At 39.8% G+C, this 11,358-nt stretch overlaps 1 pseudogene; it reads left to right on the forward strand.

Moving 5' to 3' along the window:
* The first annotated feature begins 1,940 nt into the window (after nucleotides 1-1,940).
* LOC102910960 (ATP-dependent RNA helicase TDRD9-like) lies at nucleotides 1,941-8,535 on the forward strand (annotated as a pseudogene).
* The last annotated feature ends 2,823 nt before the right edge of the window (nucleotides 8,536-11,358 follow it).

An 11,358-nucleotide genomic window follows, 5' to 3' on the forward strand; every position in this document is an offset into this window, starting at 1 on the left:
TGACTTGAAAATGCCACTAAAATCATTTAGTTTGAGAAACAACCAAGGAAATCCACTGAGCTTGACTTCCTACAACTGCCTCAACTTTGCTCTCCCATGTGTTAAGAGGAGCTGCCTAATGCTTTTAGATTACCAAGTAAATTATTTTGATTTTCATTCATTGTGGTACTTTGTTTTTCTTTAGAAGATTTTGAGATGGCTGTTTTTTTTAGACCTTAAATGAATAAATTCATTTCACAATTAGTACTAGAATCCTAGAGCATCTCAGAATTTATCTGAATGCTTGGATCATTAGATATTGCCAAACCTAAATTTTAAATAACAATATGTTTTTAGTTATTTGAACAGTTAATTAATATGAAAAATGATAATCATAATATTCCATGATGTCTTTCCTAAGGCTAAACAAAATAAGGACTCACAGGGGGATGCTGTCAGAATATACTGGATTATATTTGTTCTAACATTGCAAAGGCAAAAAAATTGTTTACCTTAGCTATATATAATAACTCTGAAAGACTCAAATATAGTGATTTTTAACAAGATTTTTTTTATTTTATAAGAAAATAAAAATGGAATTGGAAGCAAAAAGCAACAAAGCAAGGTCAAATCGGTGAATGGGAAGTAGTTTTCCTCAGTACATATGTAAATTCCTGATGCTTCATACGGCCTAATTAGAATGCTATGGATAAATGAGATGTAGAAAAAAATGATTTCCAAACACTCTTTCTTTGTTTAAGTGATGAAAAACTCAGCTCTTTGATTGGCCATCTTAAAAGGGAGGGAGACTCTCGAGAAGCAAAATGTCCATTTTCATTCTGGTTTAATGATTCACTATCCAAGTGTGAAATTAGGTAAATAGACAGTCTGTCATGCAGACGTAAAATTTTGAAATGCCTAGGGATTTTTGATGGTGTCACCCAGTGTCTCTGTTTTTCCTTTTTGCTCATTTTCTGTAATTTGCAGAATGGCGTTGAAATGCTTGCCACTCTGACAGAGGAGCAGAGTCAGAACAGGTTGTATTATTCACCAACAACACAAAGAAAGTCATTCACAAAGTCTTCTGCCTCCTGGGTACAGCAGAGGATGTACAAGCACCTGCTTTCATAGAAAGCAAGATGCCCTTCTGTATGAGGGATCTTCTAGATCTTAGGTAAGTCTCTCTTTAGAGAGACAGGGTTTTCTATCAATTGGTTCACTATTTCTATTCTTTCTGCCTTTATTTGGAAATTTCCAAGATGGAAGAAGGGATATTATATTGAGAGCATGGGGAACACCAGTTTCTCTTAATAATTTTCTCAAAAAGAACACATTTTCTCTTGAAAAAAATATGTATAGAAGACAATGGTAAAGTTAAAGCTTCACTTAAATTCATTTCCTCTAAGCTGCTTTGTTGAACTTCTCACTGAGTCCCTTCACAGTTTAGATAAGAATAGGGAAAAATTTCCCCATTGAATATATTCCTGGGACAGAACAAGCACCCAAAGGAAATATCATCTGATCTTGTTTCAGAAAAGCTTTATTTTGGGTAGCCAGGATTTTTATGACATTGTTGCACACTCTTATACCACATATTTTAAAAAAAGAAAAGAAAGAAAAGAAAAGAAGAAATCCTAGAACATGCTTAATTAGTAGAAGAAAATCCTATCTGTACACTAAGGGACCACATCTTGTTTCATAGTATTCATAACACAAACTCCTATGTGCACATTCTAAAAGAAGATGTGACGAATCTGTACCCTAGATACAGAAAAAATTCTATGAGATCTTCTGGAATTCAAAAATAAACATTTACAGACCTTGGTGTTTCAATGGTCAGCATGACACACTTGGATAAAGCCAACATTGCCCAGCTGGTTCCTTCCACAGTAGCGAGGAAAGCAAAACAGAACAGGAGAAACACCAACAAAGATCTGACATCTGAACAAATTTGACGACCCATGCTTGATGACCCAGAGAATGCCATTCTAACAGATCTATCGCTGGAGGTCTCCAGGTCAAAGAAAACAGGGTACCATTGAGAGAGAACATAGGAACAGTGTGCCTGCCCTGCTCTTCCAACAAGGAAACAATAGGAAGCAGTCCGACATGGTTTAGGTTGGTGGAAAGCTTGGTTTTTGTAGATCACTATTAAAAAAAAAAAAAAAAAAAAGCGGACAAAGGAAAACAGGACCAAAGTATCCACTTAGCATATTTTCAAATTCCAGGAGGGAGAATTTCTGGAGAGAACACTGTCAGCTCATCTATTGTTTCAGGGGTCTCAGAAAGCACATGTTTGTTCTGATGGTAGTCCTTATTCAGAATATTTTGATTTTACTTTTCTTGTGGGAAGGAAATGGTGAAAATAATGAGCAGCACCGAATACCCTTAGAAGGCTATTAGTTCATATTCTGAACTCTTCCCTAGTGGCTGACTTGAGACATTCCTTAAACACAAACACACAAACATGTAGTAACTACCTTAGGAAGTATGTGTTGCATAGTTTACATTTCAGAAGCCCCCTTCTCCCTCTGGATCATTTCTGACAAACACACATGGATAAGGGCTCTGGGGTAGTTTCTCTTTCAAATACCAATCATTAAGAAACAGTCATCATGTTCTCTAGAGAGCTCCCCAAATCGAGTGTCAGGTAGGAAGACAGACTCTGCCTTCAAAGGTAATGTTTCCTCATTTTCTTTTCATACACTTCTCTGTGACCCGATCAGTTCTGCACTCAGTGGGCAGCCAAACGGGGTGTTTCACAGCATTTACAGCATGTCCTGGGGCGGAAAGTCGAGTGATGAGAGGTTGACTGAGATACCTCACACTCAGTAATGAACTCCAGTCATACCTCTGCCAACCTCTACCAGACAGAGTTTCTTATAGCCTCTGGCTTCCCATTATAACTATTATTTCTACTCTATAGAAAAGATGCAGCAAGCAAGAGATGCCGTTATACAATCAAATGCTTAAATATGTTTCAAAAATACAGACTAAAGTTAGTCTAAAAATGTGTTCCCTTTGATTTTGAGGTTAGTCAAATGTTATTAAAGACATCCATTCCTGCTCTCTTCTGCTAAATTTTATTTTAGTGCCACCAGCAAATGTCATATGTAGAAACTGTACATTTTATCATTTGTGGCCATAAATTATTTACACAGTTCAACTCAGACTGGAAAAAGAAATTAAGATGTGTAGTACATCTTCAAGGAAACTGTTCGGTTTGGGGAATACCTACCAGAAAATTCAGCAATTTTAGAAAGAAGTTATTTTTTAAAGATACATTTTGTACTCACTTGAAATAGTATATTCACCAATCTTACTACAGGGGAAGGTAAGTTCAGGCACCCTCTCCACCATTGCTAGGAGTCTTAGCTGGAGTCATCCTTGTGGGTTCCTGGGGATTTCCTTAGTGCCAGGTTTCTCCCTAACCCCAAAATGGTTCCCCCTGTCAAGATATCTCTTTCATTGCTCTTCCTCTCCATCCTTCCCACAACTTGGCCATCTTGATCTCTAATGTTCCCATCCCTCATCCCATCCCCCAACCTCTCCCCCACCTCTAGTTTACCTAGGAGATCTTAACCATTTTCCCTTCCTGGGGTGATACATGCATGTCCCTTTTAGGGTCCTCCTCTTTATCTAGCTTCTTTGGGGTTGTGATTTGTGCAACCTGGTTATCCTCTTTACATCCTAATATCCACTTACAAGTGAGTACATACCATGCTTGTCATTCTGGATCTGGGTTACTGTAGCAGGAATCTTAAAGAGCCTCAATAATAAAATCAAACCCAGGGCCAGTTATTGGGGTAAAATGCTGGATATCAGAGAGACAGAACAAGCCACAGCTAACCTCACCTGGCCAACTTCTCAGATGATCTTGTTTCCTCAGACTGGAACACTCTGTGTCCTCATATCCGAATGGTTCTCAGCTGAACTGTGCTGCTCAAAACCTAAAAGCTTAACCAGCCAAATGCTTAACCAGCCAAATGCTTCTAGTTTCTGGTCCTCACGCCTTATATACCTTTCTGCTTTCTACCATGACTCCCTGGGATTAAAGGTTCACTTTCTGAGATTAAAGGCATGTTACCATGCTTGGCTGTATCCTTGAACAGATGGATTTCTGCCTCTGGAATGCTAGGATTAAAGGCGTGTGCTACCACTACCTATCCTAAGTATCTAGTGGCTGTTCTGTTCTCTGACCCCAGATAAGTTTATTAGGGTACACAATATTTTGGGGAACAAAATACCACCACAGGTTACCTCGCTCAGGATGATATTTTTCTAGTTCCATCCATTTGCCTACAAATTTGTTGATTGTTTTTTACTGCTGAGTAATACTCCATGTGTGTATATACCCCATTTTCTTGATCCATTCTCCAGTTGAGAGGCATCTAGATTGTTTCCAGGTGATATGAACATAGTTCAGCAAGTGTCCTTGTGGTATGGTTGAGCATCTTTTGGGTGTATATGCCCAAGAGTAGTATTGCTGGGTCTTGAGGTAGGTTGGTCCCTAATTTTCTGAATTGTCATCTACTAGACTCTACATCTAGTGAAGGATGGAAACAGATGCAGAGACCCACAGTAAAGCACTTGGCAGGGCTCCTAGAGTTCAGTTGAAGAGAGAGAGGGAGGAGGGCTTATAGAAGCAAGGGGAGGGGTCAAGGTCATGATGGGGAAACCCACAGAGACAGCTGATCTGAGCTATTAGGAACTCATGGACTCTGGACTGATGGCTGGGGAGCCTGCATGGGACTGAACTAGGCCCTCCAAATGTGGGTGACAGTTGTGTGGCTTAATCTGTTTGTGGATTCCCAAGCAGTGGGATCATGACTTATCCCAGGTACATGAACTGGCTATTTAGTGCCTATTCCTTAAGGTGGGATGCTTTATTCAGCCTTGAAGCAGGAGGTAGGAGCTTGGTTCTGCCCCAGTTTGGTATGCCAGCCTCTGTTGACTCCCCAAGGGAGACTTTACCCCTATGAGGAGTGGATGGGGGTGGAGAGGGGCAAGGTGGGGGGGTGTGGAAGAAGGGAAGGGAGGGGGAACTGTGATTGATATGTAAAATGAAAAAAATTAAAATATAAAAAGAAGCACACATACACAAACATAAACTATAGAAACACACACAGTGTGCAGAAGCACATGAACACACAGCACACACACACACACAGTACACAGAAGCACATGAACACATAGTACACACATACACACTACAGAAGCACATGAACACACAGTACATATACACACACAAAGAAATAGTATATTCAGATATATGTATATGTATATGTATATATATATATATATTCATATCACAGATGCTTACTTGAATAGATTTCATTGGTTGTCATTTTAAAGAACGATTCTATTGTAATGTTTTTCTTTGTGAGTTAGATGACGAGCTAAATGTTCCAGCTAAATTTTAGTGTGGACCACTATTAAACTCCACTGATGCTCTGTACTTCATAAATTAGTACAAATTCAAATGATGACTTCTAGATTATTCTATTTGGGTAACAGATACCATTTTGCCCTTTTAGTCATTAGTCATTTTGTCAATTAGTAGAAGCTTGGGTATTGTAATCTAACACATTCATTGATAAATAGATCACTACTAGCTTAAAAAGAAAAACCAACAACAATACAACAAAACCACAACAAACTATGAATCACTATCTAGTCTGCTAAAATACACAGCCTCAGTCTTCTAGGTCACTTCTCAGAAATAATCTTATTTGGTGAGTTTCTTCTTCAACCTATTCCCTTTTTAAACTATTGTGCTATTGTGGCTTATTCTCTTCCCTATAGAAGGGAATATATAAATATGTATAAAAGGAAGAAATATCACTTTGCATCATTTTTTCATGCTGCTCTAGCAAAGAAATAGAGAAATTCATAATATGAGATCAAGATATACTAAAATGGCCAGTGGATTGTTCAGCCAGTAAAGGAGCTTGACACCAAGCCTGCCTGACTGATTTAAATTTGATCTTTTCCACATGATAAGTGGTAGAAAGAATCCTGCATGTTGTCCTATGCTTCTACTTGTATACCTAATGTATCACAGATGTAAACACACACACACACACACACACACACACAATTAGATAGATAAATAAACAGAATTTGTTTTAAAGCTTAAAAATTGGAGAAAAAGATAATGTATTAAAATATCTCTTTTCTCAATGTGAGGGATCATAAATGATTCCCACACCCTAAGAAAAACTTTAGTTTCCAAACAGTGAAATCTCATTGGCAGATAAGAGCCTGGTTGTTAAATAACATTATGTTGAGGTTAGTAAACCTAAGAACCAACTTGGATACTCCTGGTCCCCAAACAATATATTGACTAGCAAAATTATACACAGCACAGATTAGTTTTACTGCCACTTTGTTATTGCAGCCAAGGTCCTTCCTACATTCTAAATCCTATCCTCACATCCACAGGTAAGTGTAGCTTCCTCTCCTCATCAAAGAGCTCTCTCTTTATACCTTTACAGCAATAAAGACCATCACAGAAAACCACATCTAGACACAGTACAGAGATTAATAGATTATAGGGAGTCCAGAGCCAATGGATACATCTACATCACAGCTCCTACGTCTGTGGTTCAAGAAACATCATGAAAGAGGGGACAGAAAGACTGTAAAAACCAGAGTATCAAGAAATCTGCTGTAAAAGAGTTTCTTTCAGAAAGGCTGCATGAACAAATATATGATAATATATGAAAAAATGAATGATAATATCACTGTCAATGTTAAAGTGGAAGGGGAAAATTTCCATGGGGTCTTACTCCTGAGCAAAGAACTACAAGTAATTAATGACTGCTTGGAGAAGGAAACTTAGTCTCTTCCATAGATGAGCCCCATTGTTGGCTGAACCAATAATGAGTGATTTCTGAACCAATTTAGAATGATGAGCCTTGAAGCCATATACACATAAACAACAAAGAAGTGGTATATTGTATTGATATATTTTTGTGCACATACACACACATACATATGTATGTATCTAAAAATATTTTTTTAAAGGCTATCAACTTGAGAGCCAGGGGAGCCTGGGATGGGTCTGAGGAAAGAAAAGGAGGGAGAAAATGATGTAATTCTATTTCAATGAAAAATCTATTTTTAGCCAGGCGGTGTCTCAGGCTTTTAATCCCAGCAGAGGCAGGCAGATTTCTGAGTTTGAGGTCAACCTAGTCTACAGAGCAAGTTCCAGTACAGCCAGGACTACACAGAAACACGCCCCCCCTCTCTCTCTGTATATATATGTATATATATACATATATATGTGTATGCATATATATACATATATGTGTGTCTATGTATAACATATCACATATATATAATATAATATATAATTTTAAAGATATAGTTAAATTACATATTATATACATTAAAATTCCTACATAATTATACAATCATGCTAGGCTTTCAAATCAAAAAGCATTTTTAAAATACTAGTTAAGTTCAAACAAAAAGATTTGTTTATCCCAAAATAACAGGAAATATTAGCTACATTTTCCTCTTGGAGAGGAAATACAGTATCAGTGTGCCAAAAGATATATTAAAAAAAAAAATAGGAGCATTTGGCTAGTTAAGCATTCGACTGGTTAAGCTTTTAGAGAGCCATTCGGATATGAGGAAACGGGCTTCCAGTCTGAGAAAACAAGATCAGCTGAGAAGTTGGCCAGCAAAGCTCTGAAGTCCTCAAGGGTTTCTTTGCTAAATCGGTGGAAACCATGCCAGATGCTTCTATGTCCTCTCCTTTGAAGGATGACGAGAAGCATCTCATCCGGATTCTGCTGAAGAGCTTTGCTTCCAATCAGCTGGGCGCTCCAAACTGCAAGGTTGTTCTCCCTGGGCCTTTTAACCCCTATGAACTGAAGTGCCATAGTCTGACCAGAATGTCCAAATTCAGATGTGTGTGGATTGAGAAAGAGAGCATCAACTCTGTCGTCATCAGTGACAGCCCTGCCGACCTGCACCAGAGGATGCTGGTTGCAACGTCACTCTCAGTTCATGAGACTGGGTCTACCATGCTCCTGAGAGAGACCTCCCTGATGCCTCACATCCCAGGCCTCCCAGCTCTCCTTAGCGTGCTGTTTGCACCAGTGATGGAGTTAAGAGTTGACCGTGATGGAAAATGCTATACTGGCGTCCTTTGTGGTTTGCAATGGAATTCAACTACGGAGGCCCCTATACTGCCAGAGCACGACATTGAGCTGGCCTTTGATGTGCTTCGACGTGGAGGACATTGTTGAGATTAATATTCTCAGGGCTGCTATCAACAAGCTAGTATGTGATGGGCCAAATGGATCCAAGTATCTTGGGCCTGAAAGAATTGCGCAGTTACAGGAGAACGCACATCGGAAACTTCTAGGCTTGCTCTGTTGGTTGAAACCTCGAGAGAAGATTATTCCTAAATGGCATGAGAAACCCTATGAGTGGAACTAGGTGGATCCAAAGCTGGTCATGGAGCAGGCTGACTGGGAAGGCAGGCATGGGAAGAACCCTTTCCTGTACCAGCTTCACAGGCCTCTCGTGCTCAGCCCCTGATTGGCTAGTACCCAGGTGCCCTGTGGGCAGTGGCAGAGGTCTGCTCGAGGTCTCCCCTGCAGCTGTCTCCTATTCCTGCCACACCCCAGGGATGCTTCTCCATTTCACCTCCTTTGCTCAGAGTGGAGAGTGGTGTTTCTGTCTGGGTGGGAAAAAATTGGAAAGTCTAGTCTTTTCTAGAAATGGGGTCATGGTATGTTAAATACTTTAGAAAAAGTTCTGAAAGAAGATTTTGTTTTGGAAAAAGCTGTTATTCTGCTTTAAATATATGAGGGTAAATGTAAGTAGCCAGTCCCATTAGACAAGGTTCTAGAATGTGCTTGTATGCCTGTCCTGTCACAGACTTAGCCTGGGGTGCAGGAGAGAGCCGGACTGATGGCTTACCATGGGGCACACATGGACCGGCCCCTACCCCCAAATATGTGTATGTGTTTGTGTTTAAAAACCATGTGGCATTTTCTGATTTTTTTCTCATGAAAAATATGTGGTTTTGGTATAACTTCAGTTTTGTATATTTAGGACTTGTAGTTAAGCCTCTTAGAGATGTGACCTGGCAACTGGCATATCTGGTGAAACAATAAAAGCATTAGACACTGAAAAAAAAAATTAGCACAAAGAAATGTCTTTATTTCTGCTAGATATAAAGACATTGCTTGAGACGTAGACTAACGAAAAGCATAGTTAGTGCTGGTCATCATGAGATGACCAGGTAGCTTCTCACAGAGCTCACTTAAAAAAGGGTGATAGACATCATTTTTCGCTTTTGTACTGTTTGTTTTCAAATTCCCCATAACAGGGGAGGCCCAGGAAGGTGGAAAGCAAGCTGTGGGAAACATACAGGATTCAGAGAGCAGATCAAGCTTGAACTCCACCTTGGAAACCAAGACAATTATCCAGTTCCTGACTTGGCTAGGACGGTGTATCAGGCTTATGTGTACAATAGCAGAACTGAGGTCTGGGAAAACAGCATTCAGCCAAGAACATGACAGTCAGCTTACCACAGGTATGTCTCCATTTTCTTGCCTGAATCACTAAGAGCCTTATGGAAGAAAGTCTTGCTGTACTTCCTAATGAAAACAGGTAAGATTCCAGCTGGATTTTGTGTGTTTAAAATAAAGAAATGAAATGTGATATTTTAGTGAATTAAATACCTTGGAAGAGTTTTTGGATGCTATATCAAAAACATATGTGTAAAGCAAAATCTTTAAAGCAAGACATTAATTTTTGCAGGATACACAGGATGGACCTGAAGAAGAGCTGAAGAAAAACACAGTTGTATACAGAGCTGAGACATAAGTGAACACTATGTGTGAGAAGGAGAGAGGGGTGTAGGGACCCATGATGGCAGTCAGATATATGAAAGACAGACTCATATCCTCTGCTCTCACCCAGACCATTTATTTTCCTGTGAAATTTTATCTTCTGACTACTGAGAAGTTGGTCTACTTTGAGGAATTACCAAATCTCACCATATATAGATTTGTGCAGCATTTACAGAAGTCAGCTGTGTTATGAAACGGTCTCATTAGAGTCACATCATTAAATTATCATGAAGACATTATCATGAATTTACTGGAATTTCAGTGTTATATCTAACATGAATATTTGTGTGTGAATCTAGCATCATTTTATAGACACTAATTTTATAAAATATGACATTTCTAATGTTTAAAAACAAAATTGATGCCTAGCTAACATATCTAGAATATTGATTTTTTATGATTATTGAAAAACAAGTATGAAATAAAAATAAATAATGCTTTATTTAGATTCACATAAATTGTAAGAATATACATTAATTTGATAGTGAATATTGGCAGCCTGATCTATATTTCATAAAGATCTAAATAGAAAAGTCAAGGCCAAAGGAATCCTTTTTTTTTTTTTTTTTCAATTGGGGATTTCTTTTTTTTTATTATTATTATTATTTTACAACACCATTCAGTTCAACATAATAGCCACAGAATCCCCTGTTCTCCCCCTCTCGCCCACCCCTCCCCCCAGCCCACCCCCCATTCCCACCTCCTCCAGATCAAGGTCTCCCCCGAGGACCGGGGTTGACCTGGTAGACTCAGTCCAGGCAGGTCCATTCCCCCCTCCCAGACCGAGCCAAGTGTCCCTGCATAAGTCCCAGGATTCAAACAGCCAACTCATGCAACGAGCCCAGGACCTGGCACCAATGCACAGCTGCCTCCGAAACAGATCAAGCCAAATGACTGTCTCAGCCGTTCAGGGGGCCTGATCCAGTTGGGGGCCCCTCAGCCTTTGGTTCATAGATCCTGTGCTTCCATTCATTTGGTTATTTGTCCCTGTGCTTTATCCAACCTTGGCTTCAACAATTCTCGCTCATATAAACCCTCTTCTTTCTCACTAATTAGACTCCCAGTGCTCCACCAGGGGCCCAGACGTGGATGTCTGCCTTCAGATTCCTCAGTCCTTGGATGGGGTTTATGGCACCACTATCTGGGTGTCTGGCCATCCCATCACCAGAGTAGGTCAGTTCCTGCCGTCTCGCGACCATTGCCAGCAGTCTTTTGAGGGGGTATCTTTGTGGATCTCCGTGGGCCTCCCTAGCTCTCTGCTTCCTCCCCTTCTCACCTTCTCATGTGGTCTTCATTTACCATGGTCTCCTATTCCTTGTTCTCCCTCTCTTTTCTTGATCCAGCTAGGATCTCCCACTCTTTCCCTCGACTGTCGCCCTTCATTGTTCCCACTCATGACCAGGCTATTCATGTAGATCTTGTCCATTTCTCCGTGTCTTTTTTGGGGGTCCCGTTTTCCAGGTAGCCTCACTGGTGATGTGAGTAGCAGTCTAGTCATCCT

Source organism: Peromyscus maniculatus, chromosome 12, assembly GCF_049852395.1.
Source record: "Peromyscus maniculatus bairdii isolate BWxNUB_F1_BW_parent chromosome 12, HU_Pman_BW_mat_3.1, whole genome shotgun sequence".
Lineage (NCBI taxonomy): Eukaryota > Metazoa > Chordata > Mammalia > Rodentia > Cricetidae > Peromyscus > Peromyscus maniculatus.